This window comes from Aulonocara stuartgranti (assembly GCF_965226115.1).
Source record: "Aulonocara stuartgranti genome assembly, chromosome: 3".
NCBI classification, from domain to species: domain Eukaryota; kingdom Metazoa; phylum Chordata; class Actinopteri; order Cichliformes; family Cichlidae; genus Aulonocara; species Aulonocara stuartgranti.
This window is the reverse complement of record NC_138941.1, coordinates 68,580,095-68,603,366: the sequence shown is the minus strand read 5'-3', so window position 1 is coordinate 68,603,366 and position 23,272 is coordinate 68,580,095. Positions and strand designations below refer to the sequence as shown.

Genomic DNA, 23,272 nt, shown 5'->3' with positions numbered 1-23,272 from the left:
GATTTTCCTCAATGAAAATTATAAGGAAGTGATGTGTGAGTGTACATTAAAGTTTAGGTCATTTAGCTTTACGTGTGTTTTAGGTGGCCTCAAGTAATGTAACTACTTTGTGAACAGGCCTCTCAAGGTAAACTGATTTAGTGATTGGTTTTCCCTTATCAAAGGTAGTGTCACTGAGCAGAAGCTTTAGCTTTCGTACCTTGCCATCTGCGCTGGGCAGGGCTTCCACAACCCTTGGTGCACTGTCATCCTTTAATATTACAATGTCATCTGCTTGCAAGTTTCGTGACAGCTTCTGCCATTTCTGTCGTTGTTGGAGGTTTAGCAGGTATTCTCGTTTCCATCGTTGCCAAAATTCATTGGCCAAAACCTGCACTCTTCTCCACCTTTTGTGCAGATAGAGGTCTTCTTTGCAGAATTGTCCAGGGGGTGGCAGAATTACAGATGATTTCATGGTTAGAATGTGGTTGGGAGTGAGGGGTTCCGGACCAGTAGGATCGTGAAGATGCTTGCTGTGAAACTAATAAATATATGTACAATATATAATAGTGTATGCATTTCTGGATGTGTATACTAAATATTATCCTACGTGTGTGTGTGTGTGTGTGTGTGTGTGTGTGTGTATACACATTTTTACAAATTAAATGGTAAAAAAAAAATAATAATAATAATAATAAATAAATATATAAAAATATACAGAGTTGAATATGTGCAAAACAAGTGGCATTTATATACAGTGTGGAGTGCATAGTGTTGCAGTTCCCGTAGTGAAGCTGAGGTGTCTATGAAGTGTTCAGCAGTCTGATGGCCTGATGGAAAAAGCTGTCTCTCAGTCTGCTGGTACGGGACCGGATGCTGCAGAACCTCCTTCCTGATGGAAGTAGTCTGTTTATGGCTGGGGTGACTGGAGTCCTTGATGATCCTCCCCGCTTTCCTCAGGCAGCGCTTCCTGTAGATGTCTTGGAGGGAGGGAAGCTCACCTCCAATTATCCGTTCAGAGCACCGCACTACTCGCTGGAGAGCTTTGCAGTTGTAGGCGGTGCTGTTGCCATACCAGGTGGTGATGCATCCAGTGAGGATGCTCTCAATGGCACAGTGATAGAAGGTCCTGAGGATGCGGGGGCATCTTTTGACAGAGTGGCTGCTAGAGTGGGTAGAACTACATCCTTGACGAGACAGTGGTCTAGAAACAGAACCTGTTGAGCCTAGAACAGATCCAGCATCAGGCCAAGACTCTTCATCTTTATCTGCTTCATGACCTTTAAGCTGTCTCTCTGCTCTTTGAATAATAAATTCTGAGAATGACATGCATGTATCAACCCTGCGCCGCAGGTCTGGTTCAGGGGTTTGCGCTTGACGCAGCTCCTCATAAACTACCTTTACATCAGAACAGGTGCTTTTGATGTTCTCAATAAGCTCAGTTAACTCATCCTTAGAAGCATCACCACTTAATAACTCTTTGCCTATTCGTGCATGACACCTCCACTTCTCATAGATGATTTTGTATTTGCGTTGAATGTGTTTCAGTCTCTCATCTTGGTATGCTCTTCCCCTTTCTGTTAGGGTACGCGCCCTCTCACTTCTTCGAAGCCCCTCTAGTTCTGCTGCAGATTCAGTGCCAGTAGCTTTAGCTTGAGCGGATTGTTCAGCATCTTTATGGCAGGTCTCTCTGCTTATGTTAGACATGTTGAGATTATAGCTGTGTGATTGTGCAGCTATTAAACTTCAACTAGATTTCTTCTGGACTATGTGTCAGTGAAAGTTGCAATAAACTTAATTTGAATAGCCAGTAAGGTTGATAAATGTATGTATGAGTCTTCCAACACACTGTTGACTTCAATACTGAACTTAAGTTTCAAACAGACAAGAACAACAAAAATTACCCTATCACAAATATACAATAACAGTGTAAATGTACTTAGAAATACCTTAAATCCTTATCATTTACATTACTAAAGGTTTTCAAGTTTTCACATCAGCATAGTACCCCTTTAAAATTCACATACAGTGGGGCAAAAAAGTATTTAGTCAGCCACCGATTGTGCAAGTTCCCCCACCTAAAATGATGACAGAGGTCAGTAATTTGCACCAGAGGTACACTTCAACTGTGAGAGACAGAATGTGAAAAAAAAATCCATGAATTCACATGGTAGGATTTGTAAAGAATTTATTCGTAAATCAGGGTGGAAAATAAGTATTTGGTCAATAACAAAAATACAACTCAATACTTTGTAACATAACCTTTGTTGGCAATAACAGAGGTCAAACGTTTACTACAGGTCTTTACCAGGTTTGCACACACAGTAGCTGGTAATTTGGCCCATTCCTCCATGCAGATCTTCTCGAGAGCAGTGATGTTTTGGGGCTGTCGCCGAGCAACACAGACTTTCAACTCCCGCCACAGATTTTCTATGGGGTTGAGGTCTGGAGACTGGCTAGGCCACTCCAGGACTTTAAAAATGCTTCTTACGGAGCCACTCCTTTGTTGCCTCGGCGGTGTGTTTTGGATCATTGTCATGTTGGAAGACCCAGCCTCGTTTCATCTTCAAAGTTCTCACTGATGGAAGGAGGTTTTGGCTCAAAATCTCACGATACATGGCCCCATTCATTCTGTACTTAACACGGATCAGTCGTCCTGTCCCCTTGGCAGAAAAACAGCCCCATAGCATGATGTTTCCACCCCCATGCTTCACAGTAGGTATGGTGTTCTTGGGATGCAACTCAGTATTCTTCTTCCTCCAAACACGACGAGTTGAGTTTATACCAAAAAGTTCTACTTTGGTTTCATCTGACCACATGACATTCTCCCAATCCTCTGCTTTATCATCCATGTGCTCTCTGGCAAACTTCAGACGGGCCTGGACATGCACTGGCTTCAGCAGCGGAACACGTCTGGCACTGCGGGATTTGATTCCCTGCCGTTGTAGTGTGTTACTGATGGTGACCTTTGTTACTTTGGTCCCAGCTCTCTGCAGGTCATTCACCAGGTCCCCCCATGTGGTTCTGGGATCTTTGCTCACCGTTCTCATGATCATTTTGACCCCACGGGATGAGATCTTGTGTGGAGCCCCAGATCGTGGGAGATTATCAGTGGTCTTGTATGTCTTCCATTTTCTGATGATTGCTCCCACAGTTGATTTTTTCACACCAAGCTGCTTGCCTATTGTAGATTCACTCTTCCCAGTCTGGTGCAGGTCTACAATACTTTTCCTGGTGTCCTTCGAAAGCTCTTTGGTCTTGGCCATGGCGGAGTTTGGAGTCTGACTGTTTGAGGCTGTGGACAGGTGTCTTTTATACAGATGATGAGTTCAAACAGGTGCCATTCATACAGGTAACGAGTGGGGGACAGAAAAGCGTCTTACAGAAGACGTTACAGGTCTGTGAAAGCCAGAGATTTTCCATGTTTGAGGTGACCAAATACTTATTTTCCACCCTAATTTACGAATAAATTCTTTACAAATCCTACCATGTGAATTCATGGATTTTTTTTTCACATTCTGTCTCTCACAGTTGAAATTCAAATTCAAATTCAAATTTTTATTTGTCACATACACAGTCATACACAGTACGATATGTAGTGAAATGCTTGGACAACTGCTCGTGACCTAAAGAAAACAAAAAAGGAAAAGGCTATGAATAAGATAGGAAATAAATATGAAAAATTAAAAAGGGTCAATTTAACTAGGAAGGAATAAAATATAAATTAAGGTTAAAAATGAAATAAAATGAAATAAGTGTACCTCTGGTGCAAATTACTGACCTCTGTCATCATTTTAAGTGGGGGAACTTGCACAATCGGTGGCTGACTAAATACTTTTTTGCCCCACTGTAAGGTGCCCTTTAAAACTCAGCAAATTTTGTATAACTCAAAATTACTCATAACCTGTGAGCTTGTTAAATATTTACTTGTTTGTTCTATAAACCTTGTGATGTACAACAACTATAAATGCAAACATATTGGATTAATCTCTACATTAAGCAAGCAAGATTAACAGATGAGTCCCTTAGTTGCAATTTCCACATTTAACCACTTCTCACACCACCTTAACTTCACTTTGTGGTAGAGCTTCTCCTGATTTTAAACGTGAAAATTAGCGCTTTAACTCAGTCTAACCACCGTTGCTTGTTAATGCTGTGCAGATATGCGTTATGCACTCTGCTTATCTGACGTGATGCACCGGATCCGCGTCGTTTCGTCATCCGCGGCGATCCTGTCCTCTCCTACCCGTGTTGAGCAGGCGAGTTCTCACTGTAGCTCTCTTCACAACAACACAGACACAGGTCGGTTCTTTGAAACGGGTGTTTATTACTTGGGCCTTCTCTCCTCAGCTTCACCATCACCAGTACGCCGATACGCCATTACGCCGTGAGAACTGGTCACGAGCGAACAGTACAAACCAATTAGCAACTTTACAGTACACATATTAAGTCCAAACACAAATAAAACATTTCTCAAATGACAAATACCTCGTTGGCTGCTTGTCCTGAAAAGAGGTCCTTAAGTCCTTGTATTGCCCTTTCTTTTAGTAAACCTTTAGCTTAAAATCGCTTCATGAGAGACATCTGCTCCCTCGCAGTCCATGAAAAGTCTCGTGTGCTCTCGTTAAGGGTATTCTCACGAGACACTCTTACACCTTACACATGTACATTTCAAAAAAGACATTTAAACACGAACTATATATATTCATGAAATTATGTAACTTATTATAAATCAGTCATCTACATCATGAAATCCACACAGAACATTTTAACAGCATTTACAAGTATAGAGCGTCCCCGCCTAAAGCTCGGATTCCTTTACTTATATATTTTTTTAAAAAGTCTTATTGGCATCAAAACTGCATTTTTAAAGAGTGATCTGCCCAACGGCATAGAAATGACATAAATGTAACCATAAAGACATTTTTAAGTGGCCAAAAAGGACTGAGTTAATGCAGGTACAACTAAAGTCATAAATATACTTAGAACACTGGTAATATTTGTCTTTTATAAAAATATTAGTTCTACAGTACTATACTACAGTCTGTAAGTACTTATACCACATAGGTAAACACATTACACATAAAAAAACATGTGGAAACATTGTTTTGGTGGAGGATGAGTTAACTTCTCTGCTGCCACCTGTTGGATCTTTACTCACACTGCCTCTCACACAGGTAACATTCTTAAATACATACACATTTTTTATAATAGAGAAGAAGAAAATAAAATTAGATCTGTTAAAACTTTTTAAATGTTAAATTGTGATGAATAATGAGAAAAGAAAACATAACTGAAGGTCTAAGTACACTGTAGAGAATTAATCTATAGAATTTACCCAATAAATCTGAGGTAACAATTCACATTGACTTTTTTGGGATAGATTTAATTCAATATATTGAATGAAAGCAAACGGAACACGTCTGCTTAGTGTTCCCTCGTCTCAGGTTTCCAGTCCTGTGCAGCTTCCTTGACTAACACTCCTGTATACAGGTAATCAGAATCAGAATCAGAATACTTTATTAATCCCTGGGGGAAATTATTTTTTGTTACAGTGCTCCATTTTAAACCAACATTAAGACAAGACAGACAATACACTAACTAAGAATAGTACAATATATACATATATACACATACATACGTCACTCATAAATAAATAGTTGGAAAAGAAAAGAAAAGAAACATGTGTAGTTGTAGCAAACAGTGTGTTAAGTGGATGCGTTGTACAGGGAGATGGCCACAGGCAGGAATGATTTCCTGTGTCGTTCAGTGGTGCTTTTCGGTAATCTCAGTCTCTCACTGAACGTGCTCCTGTGACTGACCAGCATGTCATGGAGTGGGTGGGAGGTGTTATCCAACATAGTCTTTATCTTGGACAGCATCCGCCTCTCCGACACCACCTTGAGGGTGTCAACACTGACCCCCTGGATTGAAACAGGGGTCAAGTGTTTCCTGGTCTTCCTGAAGTCCACGATCAGTTCCTTGGTCTTTGCCACGTTGAGCTGCAGATGATTCTGCTCACACCACGTGACAAAGGAGTCGACCACAGCCCGGTACTCTGTCTCATCATCCCTGCTGATGCATCCAACCACCGCAGAGTCATCAGAAAACTTCTGAAGATGGCAGGTCTCTGTGCAGTGGCTGAAGTCTGTGGTGTAGAGGGTGAAGAGGAAGGGGGAGAGGACAGTCCCCTGTGGTGCCCCTGTGTTGCTGATCACCTTGTCAGACACACACTGTGGGAGACGTACATATTGTGGTCTTCCTGTCAGGTAATCCAGGACACCAGAGAAGCATCCACCTGCATCGCTGCTAACTTATCACCCAGGAGGGTCGGCCTGATGGTGTTGAAAGCACTGGAAAAGTCAAAAAACATGACCCTCACAGTGCTCGCCGGCTGGTCCAGATGGGTGTAGACACGATTGAGCAGGTAGATGATGGCGTCCTCAGTTCCGAGACGAGGCTGATAAGCGAACTGAAGGGGATCCAGATGTGGTCTTACAATGGGTCGCAGCTGGTCCAGGATGAGCCTTTCCAGGGTCTTCATGATGTGGGAGGTCAGTGCCACGGGCCTGTAATCCTGGGGGCCACTGGGACGTGGTGTCTTTGGTACAGGGACGAGGCATGATGTCTTCCACATCACCGGAACCCTCTGCAGACTCAGACTCAGCATAAACAGTTTATGAAAGACTCCACACAGCTGGGGGGCACAGGTCTTGAGGACAAGGGGACTCACTCCGTCTGGTCCAGCAGACTTGCCTGAGTGAAGTCTCCTCATTTGCATCTCAACCTGGTATTGAGTGAAGGTGATGGGTGGGGGAGGGGTGTCAGGAATCTCACAGGAGGCAACATGTGAAGAGAGAGGCTGGCACAGTGGTGTGGCTCTGGATTCCAGGCTGACTACAGGTGAGGTTGTGGGGGTGGGAGCAGACACTGTGGTGTCGAATCTATTGAAAAACAGATTCAACTCATTGGCTCTATTCTCACCTCCCTCAGCTCCCCTGCTGTTGGTTGGCCTGAATCCAGTGATGGTCTTCATGCCCCTCCGGGGAGGATATAATATGTTGTTTGGTATATGTTTTGTAATGGCTCTGGTGAGGCCACAACTTGAAACACATCTATCAGTTTATTTCTGATCCAGAATCTTACACAATGACTGGGATTCATGACATAAATACTTCAGGCACACCATGGTAGATCAAGTATATACATGTGTAGATAAAGACAAAATGCTCTCTTGACCTTTTAGACACAGTTGATGCAACTCTTATCTGATCTAGGATCATTACACAAACAATCTGATTTAACACAAACACTGATTTAACCTCTTTATGGTTTTCCATCCATCCATTTGCTTCCGCTTATCCTTTTCAGGGTCGCAGGGGGCGCTGGAGCCTATCCCAGCTGTCATAGGGCGAGAGGCAGGGTACACCCTGGACAGTTCGCCAGTCTGTCGCAGGGCTAACACACAAGGACAGACAACCATTCACACTCATTCACACATTCACACCTAGTGGCAATTTGGATTATCCAATTAACCTATCCCCACAAGCTGCATGTCTTTGGACGGTGGGAGGAAGCCGGAGTACCCGGAGAGAACCCACGCCAACACGGGGAGAACATGCAAACTCCATACAGAAAGACCCCGGCCTGATGGTGGAATTGAACTCAATTCAATTCAATTTTTCTTTATTGTCCCACAAGGGGAAATTAGTTTAGCAGCAGGAGGATAAGAACAACAGGACAATACTATAAAACAATAATAACAATAATAATGATAGAAAATTCAAGGACAATTATTTGCCATTAAGGAGACAAGACGCAGTAGGGATAAAAGAGACCTGGAGTCTTTTAGTCCTCCTCGGAGGTACTCTAAAACGGCGGCCGGAAGGCAACAACTCAAACTCACTGTGAAGTGGATGGTTCACACAATTAATAATAGAATGAGCCTTTCTAAGCACGTTTCTATTGTAAATGGCCAAAAGTCCATCTTGCCAGTGCCCTGAAATTTTGCTAGCGGTTTTTACCAGAAGTCCCAACCGATTCTTATTCTTCACCGTCAGGTTACCAAACCAGGCAGCGATACAAAAAGACATCACAGATTCGATAAAACTTCTATAAAACAAAGACAACATCTCAGATGAGACATTAAAAGATCTCATTTTCCTTAAAAAGAACAGTCTTTGTTGAACTTCTTTAGTAGTGGCATCAGCATGAGATTCAAAACACAGTTTATGGTCAAGTACCACACCTAGATATTTATAACTCTCAACGATCCCAATATCGGCAGTTTTAATGATAGTGGGTGATGAGCTATAAGAGGACTTCCTAAAATCAATAATCATGTCTTTAGTTTTTGACACATTAAGTGAGAGGAAGGACTCATCACACCAATTCACAAAATCATCTACAACCTGTCCATGGCCTGACTCGTCCCCCACTAGAAGACTGACGATCACTGTGTTGTCAGCAAACTTCAGGATGTGTCTGTTTGTGAAATTGCTGCGACACTCATTTGTGTACAGAATGAACAGAAGGGGGGAGAGGCAGCAACCCTGGGGTGATCCAGTAGAGGAGGAGAGCACATCAGAAAAGACATGATTCACCCTCACACATTGTGACCTATTAGTCAGAAAGTCTGTCACCCAGCCGACCAGACTAGTGTCAAGCTTGAAATGATTGTAAAGCCTGTCAGCAAGTAAGAGGGGTTGAATTGTATTAAATGCCGATGAAAAGTCAGCAAATAATAATCTTGCATGGGTGTGGGGGGCCTCAAGATGCTTATACAAGACATGCAGGAGTGTGACAGCAGCGTCCTCCACACCTCTCCCTGCTCTATAAGCAAACTGGAAGGGGTCAAGATGGTGTTCAACCTGCATTAAAATCTCCTTCTTAATTATCTTCTCAAATGTCTTCATCACTAAAGAAGTCAGAGCCACAGGCCTAACATCATTCAGTGCCTTAGGAGAACTGCCCTTAGCAACAGGAACAATGATCGCATGTTTCCAAATCTTAGGTACTGTCTGTAGCTCTAAAGAAAGTGAGAAGATATAGTGAAAAATCCCACTCAGCTGATCAGCACAAGTTCTCAGTACCTGTCCACAGATGTTATCAGGTCCAGGACTCTTGCTTTTGGTGTGTCTGAAAAGATTAGCTACCCCTGTCTCATCAATACAAATAGATAAGATAAGATAAGATAACCTTTATTAGTCCCACACGTGGGAAATTTGTTTTGTCACAGCAGGAAGTGGACAGTGCAAAAGTTATGACGCAAAAATTAGAATACAATAAGAATAAATACAGTACACAGCTGTACAGAATAGAATAAAATAATATACTATATACAGTAGAATAAAATAGAATAAAAATATACAATAAGATAAAAATAGAATACGAATGCTATATACAACTGAGTAAAAATACAACGATGCCAGAAAAGATTATTGCACTTAGTGTTATTTCACATGTGTGGATGTGTGTGCTTGATCAGTTAAAGTCTTTATTATGGAGTCTGACAGCAGTGGGGAGGAAAGACCTGCGAAATCTCTCCGTCCCACACCGTGGGTGCCGCAGTCTCCCACTGAAGGAGCTGCTCAGTGCTGTCACAGTCTGCTGCATGGGGTGGGAGACGTTGTCCAACAGGGATGACAGCTTAGCCGCCATTCTCCTGTCACTCACCACCTCCACTGGGTCCAGAGGGCATCCTAGAACAGAGCTGGCCCTTCGGATCACCCTGTTCAGTCTCTTCCTGTCCCCAGCAGAGATGCTGCCGCCCCAGCAGACCACACCATAAAAGATAGCAGAAGCCACCACAGAGTCATAGAAGGGGGAGTGATAGTCCTTTCCCTCAGTGTGCTGGTCTGCCTAGAGCAGTCATAGTTCTCAAAACGAAGGTAAAAACTGTTAAGATCGTCTGCCAGATGTTTGTCAGAGGTAAACCCTTCTAGGGTAATGCTGCTTTTACCTTTCGTCTGTAACCCTGCCATTGTTTTCATACCAAGCCAAGCTCTTTTGAGGTTGTTACTACTGAGTTCTGCCTCAATCTTATTTCTATACCTCATCTTGGCAATCTTTATTGCAGCCCTCACCTCCTTCCTCAATATTCTCACAGTGGGAACGTCTCCCTCGTTAAAAGCAATTTTCCTTTTAAGAATCTGATCCTTAATATCTTTAGAGAGCCACGGTTTGTTATTAGGGAAAGTCTTAAATTCTCTGACTGGAACCACAGAGTCTTTGCAAAAAGAGATGTAGCTACACACCACATCGGTGAGTTCATCCAAATCAGAAGTGCTCTCTTGAAACAAGGACCAGTCAGTGCAATCAAAACACCCCTGAAGGGCAACACAACTGTCTTTTGTCCAGACATTAGTCCGCTTCACACAGGCCTTCTCCCTCCTAATCACAGATCTGTAAGCAGGGAGGAGGTGAATAACATTGTGATCCGAAGAACCTAGCGCAGGTCCGGCCACAGACTTGTATGCCCCCTTAATTGGTCCATAACACAAATCCAGCGTTTTGTTATTCCTTGTAGGACAAGTGACATATTGAAAGAAATTGTTCAGTGATTTCTTAAGATTACAATTGTTAAAATCACAGAGAATAAAATTAGGAGCATCCGGTGAGAGAGTCTGCAGATTGTGTACCACTTTAAAAATGGCATCGGCAGCAACTTTAACGTCAGCCTTAGGATGAATGTAAACAACAGTGACAAAGATTTGAGGGAACTCCCTCGGTAAGTAAAAAGGCCTGACAGATACTGAAAGGAGCTCGATGTCAGAAAGACACAACCGCTCCCGCACAGTAAAATTATTACACCAGCCCTGGTTGATATATAAACAAACCCCTCCTCCGTGAGATCTTTATTAACAGAGACGATGATAAAGAACTTTACATTATTTGAATTACCTGCCAGAAACTGATAAATGAGAAACATGCTTCACGGTTCACACCAGAGAGATATCTGACATAAAGTCAAACTGTGTTACAAATAAACATGATCTTATGAGTGTGTTTTTTTTTTAATTTTTGAACCATACAAACGTCCTCATGTAGAGATCAGCTGTTACAGTTTAATTACGGTAATTAAAGTAAAGATTTGTGTATTGACAGACTCAGGCTCAGAGTCACTGACAGACAGCACAGACGCACACTGTTGGTCTGAAGTCTGAAGTCTAAAGATGATGATCAGCGTGTCTTTCTCCATGGTTGGCATCAACGCAGGATTATGGAGCAGCAGCAGGAGACTTGGAGTCGAGCCGTCAGGAGCTCTGAGCCATTTCAGTCTGCTGCTGGCCTGCAAGAGGTTACTCTGGATTCGGGGTTTCTTGTGTTTTATCTTTTTTGCACATCAGATAACCACAACCAGCAACCGCAACAGCAACTACCAAACCAACTACCCCGCCGATAATTTTCCCCAGTTTTCCTGCAGGAGAGAAACAGGTGTAACAGAAAAAGTTAAAAGTGGGAATAACGTGTGGCAGTTTGAATGCTGGTGAATTTTTCTGTTCTTGTTCAGTAAAAAGCGGGAAACATGATCTGACTGGATCTGCAGAGATGTTTTATACTCATCTCTGACATTAGTGACATTTGTAATAATTAGTTTCTACTCTAACCTTACCTAAACAATGTTGCTAGGTAAGGTTAGAGCCCAGGGAGGGGCGGCTATCTGCTCCTCACTGAGCCTGGTTCTGCCGGAGGTTTCTTCCTGTTAAAAGGGAGTTTTTCCTTCCCACTGTCGCCAAAGTGCTTGCTCATAGGGGGTCATATGATTGTTGGGTTTTTCTCTGTATCTATTATTGTACGGTCTACTGTACAATATAAAGGGCCATGAGGCGACTGTTGTTGTGATTTGGTGCTATATAAAGAAAATTGAATTCAATTCAATTGAATTAAAACTCTAGACTACCAGCCACAAAGACAACAGCTGGAGAAACATCTGTCTGCCTCTGACATCCACCAGCTCATCCATACAACAAACAAACATCAACAACCAGGAAGCAGCCTCACCTCTGATCACACACACACTCAACTCAACTCACTCACCTGGAGGAACAACACCCAGTCTGATGGTTCTAATGGATTTCCATGAGTGTGTTTTTTCGATGAAGACGTGACACTCGTATTTTCCATTACAAGCATCTATCACATTCTTCAGAATCAAAGACACGTCTCCATTCTTCATCTGTCTGTCCTTCAGATCCACACGGTTCTTAAAAAATGGATGCTGATTGGTGGTATCAAAACGCTCCTTGTGGTACAAAAAGACATTTTTATCTCTGATGTCTTCTCTGCTCCACTTTACACCTGTAACAGGTTTGTTATCTGGAGCTTGACATGTCAGAGGGACGTCCTGTCCAGGCACAGCTAAGACAGTCTTTTGATCTGAAAGAAGCAATCATAAAGAGCAGAGAGGTTAAAGGTCAAAGTACAATTATGATCAGAATGATTGACTTTAAATATTTTGTTTATTTCCTTTGACATTTGAGTTTTTAGTCATGTTGGATTTAATGAACCTCTGAACATCCAGCAGGTCACCAGTGACCCACTGAGGGGGAATTTTAGCCTCATGCTAAACATGAGGAGAGCTTTTAGTGAGCTAAAGCACATTGAAATTTGAGATCCACTCAGTCTCAGGACAGACAGAATATACTCTGTTTGAAAATGCATGTCCAAAGGATTTTGTAACTTGCTAATACTAATATTTTAAATTAAATATGTAGAAGCAGTAGCAATCTTGCATGAAATAAAAAAAAATCTATTTCTTGAAGCAGAACATTGATCCACATCTGAATAAACCTGGATCCATGTAATATTAAAGTGATGAGGCCCAGAGTGATAGAAAGAAATCCCTGACAGCACCCCTGGACACACACATACTCCTTTGTCTCTGTCACATCTGGATCACAGCCCCAGGTGTTCAGTCCGCACAGACAAACTGAATCAATCTGAAGATAACTCTTATAGAAATATTATTAACATGTAAACAGGCTGATACTCTTCATTCATCTTCAGTTTCTAACAGTAAATCTCACCTGCAGAGACAAACACAAGGATGCTGAAAAACAGCAAGGTGGAGTAGAGTGATCCAGGTCCAGCAGACATGTCTGTGCTTCTGTATTAAATCAAATTGGAGCTTCAGACGAGACTATATGAGATGAGCTTTGAATTTCAGATGAAGCTGAAAGTTCCCGAATGAGAGAGCAGGTCTGTAACTCCACACTTAACAGTCAGAGAGAGAGAGACGGTTGGTGGGCTTGACCAGAGTCCTCCAATGGCTGCGAACTAATAACTCCCGAATGCTAAATTCCTTACAAGTTACCTGGAAAGTTGTCAGGTTTTCATAAGAAAGCTCATCTGGCTCAGTTCCAAGGTGGGAGAAGTCTTCACACTCAGCCTGTGAGTCTTAAGGGCTGTGCTGCTTTCACACAGAAACTGATGATATACATTTAACTGCACTTTCTGTAAGTTTGTTTTTTTATGAAGCAGAATTAACCCAATTTATATCATAAACCAGGAGCAGACATGCAATGGTTCAGAGGATGAAGAAACTCTCTGTTCTGCTGTGGAGGACATCAGCCTGAGTCCACGGCCTTCAGCTTCTGCCTGCGTGCGGGTCAGAGTGTGGATGGAGTCAAACAGACCAACTAACAATATTTTATGTCAAAAGTATAAAAAAAATGAGATCAGAGTTATTACTTCTTCAGCCTGTTTTTGTTTTCGTGCTTAAGGACATGGACGTTTTATGTTGGGAAAACTTGAACTTGAATGAATTTAGTCTGCAGTGTGCCGATCTCTCTCCCTCTGACCAATGAGTCATAGGAGCCTTGATAGTAAAAGATTAATTCAGGTGGGAATCCTCGCGGTTCACCTGCCTGCACAAGCAGCAGGTGGGCCATCTGTCGGCACTCCATGATCACGTGATCGCTGTGCTGTGAACCACACTTCACAAAACCAACAGACTGAGGCATTTAGAAGAAACTAAGAGCCAGATCAGCAGAACTACAGCACACGGAAATGTCTGCTGTAACTGTCACCCTGCTGCACTTTGATGCTTGTCTGTGTCTCTGTTTGTTTCGGCAGGTGAGGCTTAACTTGGATTTAAACAGTTTGTCTTTGTGATAAAGGCGAATAAAATTCAGCTGGTTTATATGTTTAAAGCCAAACAACTCTTTTCATATTGGTCCAGTGTGCGTGTAAAGGAGACATCAGGCTGCATGAGTCTGTGTGGACTTTAATCCAGCTGTGACAGAGACAAAGAAGTGTAATGTGTGTGTGTTAGGATTTTTTATTTTGAGTCAATACAATCGCAACGGGCATAACCGGGGGGGACGAAGCAGAAAAAGAAGAAAGAAAGAGACGTTGGGGAGAAAGTTGAAAAATGGAAGGACAGAAGAAAAGAAGGGGGGGAAAGACACAGCAGAGAAACAACAACAACAATGGCGTTGTACTCCGAGGAGGGAGAGTCTGTGTCACGTTATGGTCATGTTCTTCCATTATGTTTGCTGTATGCAGCTGGTAGAAAGGACCCCAAATGCAGACTCGTGGAGGCAAAAATGAACAGAAAAAACTCAGCTTTATTGCTGGTACTCTAAAAAGTAATTCAGAGGCTTAGTAGATATCACTATAAATATAAGTTAGATAAGCATGATAAAAACTATGAATATCATTTTAGTAATTATTGAATTTGATAAGTTGAAATAAATATCTAAAATATTAACGTATGTTTTTGTGTTATATTAAGGTATTTATTTACATTTATCTCAGACAAAAAATTCAGTATGTGGTTCACAGAATACCTTCTTTAAATATACTTAATATTTTTATTTAAAATTGAATTAAAATATTTGAGAAATAGGTATCTATACTGACCAGTATCTTGTACTAAAATCATTAATTATTCAAACAATATTATTTATTGTCAGCAGCTACAACTGAAAAGTGTAAGTAAAACACGGTAACGTAGAGTAATTGAGTACTGTAATGTTTGCATGCCTCAAACATCAATGATGACCTTCCGTATTTCTCAGTTCCATTCTTTAATTCTCAGGCTTGCAGCGGCAACACAGTCTGCAGCACTAACTTGTTCATCTACCGTTTTCTGTTGTCTCCTTTTTTCACCAAATAAAATTACTGAACGTTCTTATTACTTGAGTTTCTCCACACCTAAACATCACTTAAACAGCACTGCATTTGCGCAGATCTCTGACTAAACACTATCAACATTCAACACTATAATACTGGTTACAGTGTTAGATTCAGGAACAACAAACATGTTACACGCAGCATAACCTTTAACTGGTCACTCAGATATTCAAGTCTTAGATCTGATGTAATCAGACAGATGCATAGGTACGCGTCTGTTTGATCTGACGGGGTATCTGGGCTTGTCTGTTAAGGCGGGGTCGACATGCCGTCCAGGTGGGGCAGCTTCAAGACCATGTCTGATTTTCTTGAAGAATGAGGCATTCCTGACAATCGAGTGTCCATCCCTTGTAGCTGTAATTTCAGAACCCTTAACCTTAGTCACTTTGTAGGGTTTTGCATTGTATGGTGTGGATAATTTGTTGTGCTTGGGTTGGCGATGCAGCACTGTGTCACCCAGACTTAGTGAGTGTGGTCTGGTGTGACAAGTTGCATCTGCGATCACCTTCATCTTGATCTTTGCACTATCATCCCTTGCTCTCACTTCAGCATCTGAACACTTCCGTGGAGTGGTGTTAACGAAAGGGAGCTTGGTGTATAGCTGGCGTTGAAACAGTATTTCAGCTGGTGAGCTCGCTGTTGTGCTATGAGGTTTAGATCTGTACTCAAGAACAAAGATGTTTAGTTGCTGTTTCCATGGTGTGCCTTGCTTCTCAGCATCTCTCAGTGCTTTGCCTAGGGTTCTCATAAATCTCTCAGCAATGGCATTGAGGCCAACAAGGTGTGATTTTGCGATGATGAAATCCTAGGTAGTCTGCAAACTGTGAGAAAGCCTCACTGTTAAAAGGAGGACCATTGTCAGTTTTTACTGTCCTTGGGATTCCAAACATGGAGAACACTTTGTCAATGACTGGGTGTGATGGCATGCCACACATGGTAAGCTCCACACCTCACCACCCGTTGATTCACTTTAGTTTAATTTACAGTCACTACTTTAAAATATTCTATTTATTGTTCAATATCGTTTCTTTATTAAATGTATTCATTTTTCCATCACACCTTCCAATGTTTATATGGTGTGCACACATATTAACTAGTGATGTGACGTTCTGTATCGAGGCTTCGAAGCTTGTGTCGAGTAATGGAGGGGGCGTTTCCGCGAAGCGCGTATCGAGGCTTGCTTCATTTATGGGAGGAGCTGAAAATGATGACGTCCAAAGCCTCGCTGCCCGGCTGTACCACGTGACTGGTTCAGGAAGCGGTTCGAACTTTGCCGCGAGCTATGACAGCGATATAAACCCCTCAGACCCCATTCAAAATGTGGGCGTTTGATGGAGAGTTGCAGTTAGTGAGAGTTAGAGACAGTTTGGAAAAAAAAGAAATCGTCTACGATCTGCCACAGGGGAGAAACTGTTGTTTTTAAATAAAAACCAATGATGTGTCCCCTAAACACTAATCACTGTCCTTGCCTCAATGTTACAAAAGCACAACTACTGTCCACACCTCACCTGACAGTATATGATCATTTCCATTTTAGGCATTTCCAAATAATCATTTTCCATACTGCCAGCATAAATATACACAGTATACTGCCATCACTACAATATACATGTTTTACACACTCCTTTTGTTGTTGACATTTACAGGCTTTGTGCAAAATGCCACACTCTTCAAATTCATGCCAACTAATATTTTTACGTCCAGTAGGTGTCCTGCTAGAGCAAATGAAGCTTCAAGAAGCTTCGCGTTGGGGTGAACCAATTGGATGAAAAGCTTCAGTGCTTCATGAGGCTTCATCTGCCCATCACTAATATTAACCTTGCAAGGTCAAAGTTCTGTTTTATGTTATATTAATACATCTTTCTTTGTTTGAGTTACCTGGGGGTTGGTGTCTCCTCCTGTCTGGCAAAAGGTGTGGCAAAGGGCTGGGAGACCTGAAGTACTACTGACAGCCTAATTGGATTGCACCACATGCTTCATTGCCTGGGGGGTGTTTCATGTTTGTTTAAATGTTTTGTATTAGTTGGTTATATGGCAGCCATCTTGTTTCCCCCCGTGTGTGTCATTTGGTTTAGCTAAACCAGTATTTAAGTCCCCCTGTGTGTCATTTCTAGTGATGGGCAGATGAAGCTTCATGAAGCACTGAAGCGTTTCATCCAATTGGTTCACTCCAGTGCAAAGCTTCTTGAAGCTTCATTTGCTCTAGCAGGACACCTACTGGATGTAAAAATATTAGTTGGCATGAATTTGAAGAGTGTGGCATTTTGCACACAGCCTGTAAATGTCAACAACAAAAGGAGTGTGTAAAACATGTATATTGTAGTGATGGCAGTATACTGTGTATATTTATACTGGCAGTATGGAAAATGATTATTTGGAAATGCTTAAAATGGAAACGATCATTTACTGTGAGGTGAGGTGTGGTTGGGGTGTGGACAGTAGTTGTGCTTTTGTAACGTTGAGGTATGGACAGCTACACACTGAGGCTTTGAGCCTCAGTCCTGCCTGTTCACATTTTATTCAGTAAAAACTAAATTTTCACTGCTTTTATGACCTTTAGTGGGGAGAACGTAGCTAGGATTTAATGATTTAACAAATCTTTTGAATCCTTTGTCCTCCACAATGCTAAATGGCTGGGAGTCCTCAATCACCATGCTAACCAGGTCTTCATCTATTTGAGATTGTTCTCCTGAGGAAAGACAATAAAGACAAAGCACAAATATAAATATCACACACGTAACTTATAACAGCTGTATAATATTGTTATATCATTTAGTAACATTACAGCATGCTATATTATCATGGCATTTGATGGCTCACCTGGTCTTGCTCCACGATCGGTGTCCCCCTTATTCTCATGCAAAGCTCTGTAGTGCCTAAGCATGGATGAGGTGTTGTTGTTATATCCCAGCTCCCTGGCACATAGCAAACACTTCACCTTGTACAAAAGTACAGACAGCTTAACATAGGTTTTATTGCACCATCAGTATTATGAAAATACATCTTCTGTAGAAATTTACATACCTTGTTGGGAGGAATAAGATCAAAATGTTCCCACACAGGGGAGGACATCCTCCTCTTCTTATCTGGCTCCATTCTCTCCTGACTTTCTCTCCTCACTCTCATAAACCTCCAAACTGTCTCCAAACTCTCACTAACCGCAACTCTCCATCAAACACCCACCTTTTGAATGAAGTCTGAGGGGTTTATATCGTTGTCATAGCTCGCGGCAAAGTTCGAACTGCTTCCTGAACCAGTCACGTGGTACAGCCGGGCAGCGAGGCTTCGGACGTCATCATTTTCAGCTCCTCCCATAAATGAAGCAAGCCTCGATACGCGCATCGCGGAAACGCCCCCTCCATTACTCGACACACGCTTCGAAGCCTCGATACAGAACGTCACATCACTATTATTTCCTATCTTATTCATAGCCCCCTTTTTTTCCCCCCCTCTTTAGGTCACGAGCAGTTGTCTAAGCATTTCACTGCATATCGTACTGTGTATGACTGTGTACGTGACAAATAAAAATTTGAATTTGAATTTTAAAAGTGCAAAACATAAACAAGCCCGGGATTGTAGATGTTTGCCTATTGCAGATTACATGTGAAACATGGTTAAACCAAAACAAGAATGTTAACTATGAATATGGACAAGTGGTGTTCTCACCCACTTTGTCACATGTCTGTATGTATTTTTCCTGCTGTTCATATGATTAGCTGTGTTAAACTCTTTTCCAAGAATTTTTCATTGCTTTTTTTCCATGTTTTTCCAGAGCATCTTTTTAAGTGTAATTGTACTTTGACCTTTAACCTCTCTGCTCTGTGTTGTTTCATCTTTCAGACATGAAAACCATTACAGCTAAGTCTGGACAGGACGTCACTCTGACAGTTCGACACAGTAACATCACCATCCTAGTTTTAGAGTGGAAAAGAGCTGATTTGGGTAAGATGAGCAGCAACTGTGTCATAAGGCAGAAGCCAGGGGCAGAGCGAGACAAGGGGGAGGGGCAAGAAAGGAGAGGGACACTACGCCCACACACTCCCAGTCTCACAGGATGTAACAAAGTAGAAAAAATAATAGATGAGGTTTTGTTGGCAGGATTTGGCCAATCACATTGCTCATTGCACAGCAGAGTGGCAAATTTTACAAAGGAGGAACAAACCACGATGTAGTAAAACCTGAAGAGGTTACACACATAACACAGAATGACGGTAACACAGCTGCTGCTGATAAAAGAGCGAGGCGATAGAAACAGCTCTGTACAGTTGTGTGAATTTAATTTACTCCAGTAGATGTAAATGAACTTTGTGGTACAGAAAGCCCGGAGTTAACCCTGAAGTCACCTGGATAAGCTGAAATCCCGATTCGTAGTACAAGCTGCTGGTCTGTGTCCTCCATGACAGACGACTTAAAGCTTCTGCAGACATACATCTACAACAGTCACATTTATGGACAAAACCTCATGCTATACACTACTGTATAATAGTTATACAATAAGTATTCACCGCCTGGGGGTCAAATGTGCTGCAACTAAAGAAACCACTGGGAAATAGAAAAATGCTGCAAAAGAACACAAAGACTTTAGAGTGCACATTTAAATGTACCACATCTGGGGGACATAATAGAACTGATTTTTTCAAAAAGAATCTTGGGATTTCTCTTGTTTTATGATATGAGTCTAGAAAAAAATATGGTGATCTAATATTTTCCACTGTATCCATTAATCTTCTCTTGTGAGGTAGAGCTTGTTTTGTTTTGCCACTTGATCCAAAATGGATGAGCATTCTCTATTAAAGGAATGGATAAAAGTATTTACATAATTTTCAGTGGAAAGTAGAGAACTGTCAAACATGATGGAGATGGTCTCAGCATAGTCTCTGTTTTTATGTGTCTATGAGTTTTTAACTTCACAGATGTTTGTTTAGAGCTAAAATTGAGTTAAAAAAAAAGAAGATACAATTATGATCACTCAAATGTATGTCCTCAACAAACACGTTGCCAATGTTGAAGTCCAAGGAAAAGGCAAGGTCCAAGGTATGGCCTTTTAGATGGATTGGACCAGAGAAATGTTGGACAAAGTTAAAAGAATCAGATATAGATAAAAGTTCAGCTGCAGAGTTTAGTTTAGAGGCATCATCAATATGAATGTTAAAATCCCCAAGAATCAAAACTTTCTCCAGCTTGATAAATGAAGTCCATAAAATCCTCTAAGAACACAGTGGCAGGAGCAGGAGGGTGATAATTGAAAACACAATAAAACATGTTCATAGAGCCAACCTTGATTGTTTGGATACCTATACTTGCATGTGTAACTGTCCTTAAAGACAACAGCAAGTCCTCCACCACGGTGACTGAAACAGGGGGCGCCCAAGTAGGAGCAGCCAGTAGGGCGCAGTTCGTTTAGGTTAATAACCTCACCATCCCTCTGCCACGTTTCAGAGAGAAACAGAAAATCCAACTTTTTTCCTGTGGAAATCTCATTCAGGGAGAAGGATTTGTTGGCGATGGAGTGGGTGTTCAAGAGGTTCCACATCAGCTTGTGGAAGTGGAACTAACAGCAAACACCAGCAGGACCAGCCACTGGTTTTGCAATGCAAGCTGCAAGGGCACAGCAGTAGAGAGGTAATTGACAGAATCCAGAGAATCAGACAAGAAGGATCCAGGCTTCAGTGGCTGTGAGTACGCATTTCCAACCAAATCCAGAAGGTTAACTGGCAGCAAAAACTCCAGACCAGTTGGGGAATCTCCAATCTAGAGGCTCATCTAATGTGTACCTGGATGCTGGCCCTAAAGCCTCTTTTCGATCTCTTCTTAGCCTGCACATTTCGTAAATAGTAATAAGTAATCCAGGAAAAAGAGCACACAAATGGTGGGGGAAAGTTTTCTTGAAACTGTTCTGATCAACATAAACTCTTTGATGTGGATCAGGTCATAAACCACAGCAGCATAGCTCCCTATAGTAAATATTAGGGCTGATATAATAGCATTACATACAATACAACGCAGAGAGGTAAAAGTCATCTTTTTCTCTCCGTTTTGGAGATGTGTCCACATCGAGAAGACGTTTTTGGTCAAGGAAAACTGAGCAATTTGAAGTGGACAGCGAAAGCGGAGACTTTTGGAAACTATGACGCATGTTAGTCATATGATGCAGTCATGTGAACAATTAAACTAAGTTGGCAGAGGGAATTAAACAGCAGTTTTGTTTGCTCTCAATTTTGACAGCCCTATCAAAGATAATATCAATTTGTACACGCTCCAGATAGCTTTCCTTCAAAATCTTTAATTCTAACTCACTTTTGCAATTTTGTACTTTTGTGTTAATCGCAGCAAGAACTCCACCTCATTGTCAATTCATTTAAAAATCTTGTTTTTCCTCAACATTTTGCCGTGACGTTTTAAGGAGCCGAAAAATAAATAAACGGCAGACAGAAATGACACAGGGTGATTAGTCGTTTCAATGTGAACGGAATTTATCCGGAAGATGTAGATGTAGCCTCAGTCTGTTTTGGCTTAGCTATCGCCCAGAGGAGCCTGCGGGCATGTTGTTGTGGGCGAATCCCATCCGGGTCTCTCCTCAGCTTTTTTTTTTTTCAGGAGCTCTGAGCTGGTTCAGAAGATGTGATCCAGAAGTTAATCCAGTCTGAGTCACATGTTCATGACTTTGTAGTTTATCAGACAATAAAAACCTTCAGCTTTGTGGTTTTTTTTCTTAGCCCAACTCCACCTTAAATACTGAGAGACACCATCAATGCTTCACAGGCTGAGGAACAGTAAATAAAATATTCAATTCAATTTTGTTTATACAGCGTCAAATCACAACAACAGTCCACACACTCAGCTTACCAGTGACTGTCAGGTTAACCATGTTACTGATGGGACTCTCTCTGGACTCACACCAGTAAACTCCACTATGCCATGTGTGGGTGTAGCTGATATTACAGGAAGAACCAGCTGGTTTTCCCCACCCATCTCCACACTGGGTGATGTTTGGTTTGCTTGCGTTTCTCTTCAGAGTCCATCCAGCAGAGCTGTCGTCCTCCTCACAGCTCAGAGACACGAAGTTTCCTTGAAGGAACTGAGAGCTGCTGGGACTCACAGTCAGACGAGCTGTGAGGGTTAAAATGAAAAACTGACTTTTTTTGTCAAAACTGGGAAGGTAGGAGGTAACAAAGTACAAATACTTTGTTTGTCATGGCGACTGGATGGACTCAAGATAGAGTTCTTTGCACACAAACAAAGACTGTTTATTTACAATATGGAACACCTCAGTGCTATATATGTACAGTGAGTTGGGAGGGGCTCCAGGGCTCCAGGGAGAAGTGGTAATCCACACAGACAATCCACTTCAGCTCAGTCACCGCCACAGCTCCTCCACGCACACTCACTCCTCTTCAGCCGCACTCGCTCCAAAACTCCACTCATGTCGCCACACACAGGAGAGGTCCCTTATAACAGATTTCGAATTCAAAAATTAGGTTTTTATTAAGAGTTTATTTTGTTTTTTGTGAAATTCCTTTTTTGTCCGGGCTGACTGAACAGACGCACGTGCAGACTCGGGATTGAAGCAGAAAGTGACTTCATTTACACAACGCACCAGCTGAACTATATACAACGTGTGGGGGGGCCGGGATTCCAGGGGGTATAACACACACTCCACACTTCCTCCTCGATGCGCTGCCTTGCTCACTTGCTTCACTTCTGTACTGGTTACACTGCAAAACACATGGGGACGCTCGGTAATCCAGGACACTCAGGAACAGGTTCAGGGAAATCTACATACAGGCAAATGGGAGAATTATCACTAGGAAGTCACTAGAAACAGAAGCGATTTACTAAATCTGGATTACACTAATGTGTAACAAGACACACTGAGCCACCATCTTAAGTAGTGGGTGGTAGACCGCCAGGTAATGAGCCTCAGGTGTGTGATTACTGCCAGGTGCTTGGGCCAAAGGCGGAGAGCATGCAATGACCTCTGCCCGGGCAGTGAGGGGACAGAGAGCAGGAGCAAAATCAAAACAAAAGCTTACTGAATCAGCTGGACCATGACATTATCGATTTGAAGTATTTATTAATAGATTAATAACTTGTTTTGAAAAACAGATTTTAAGACAGTGTTTTTATTTAAAATTAAAGTATTAAATAATCAATG

At 41.9% G+C, this 23,272-nt stretch overlaps 1 protein-coding gene and 1 long non-coding RNA gene across 5 annotated transcripts in view; both read right to left on the bottom strand.

Annotated features, from left to right (window-relative positions):
• Positions 1 to 23,272, bottom strand: part of LOC309693526 (uncharacterized protein) — a 311,788-nt gene that overhangs the window by 68,614 nt on the left and 219,902 nt on the right. The window lies entirely within an intron of this gene.
• LOC309703452 lies at positions 17,697 to 18,321 on the bottom strand. The gene is made up of 3 exons (XR_014275905.1): positions 18,142 to 18,321; positions 17,938 to 18,055; positions 17,697 to 17,806 (listed from the first exon to the last, which is right to left on the bottom strand). It is a non-coding gene; the product is annotated as an uncharacterized lncRNA (long non-coding RNA).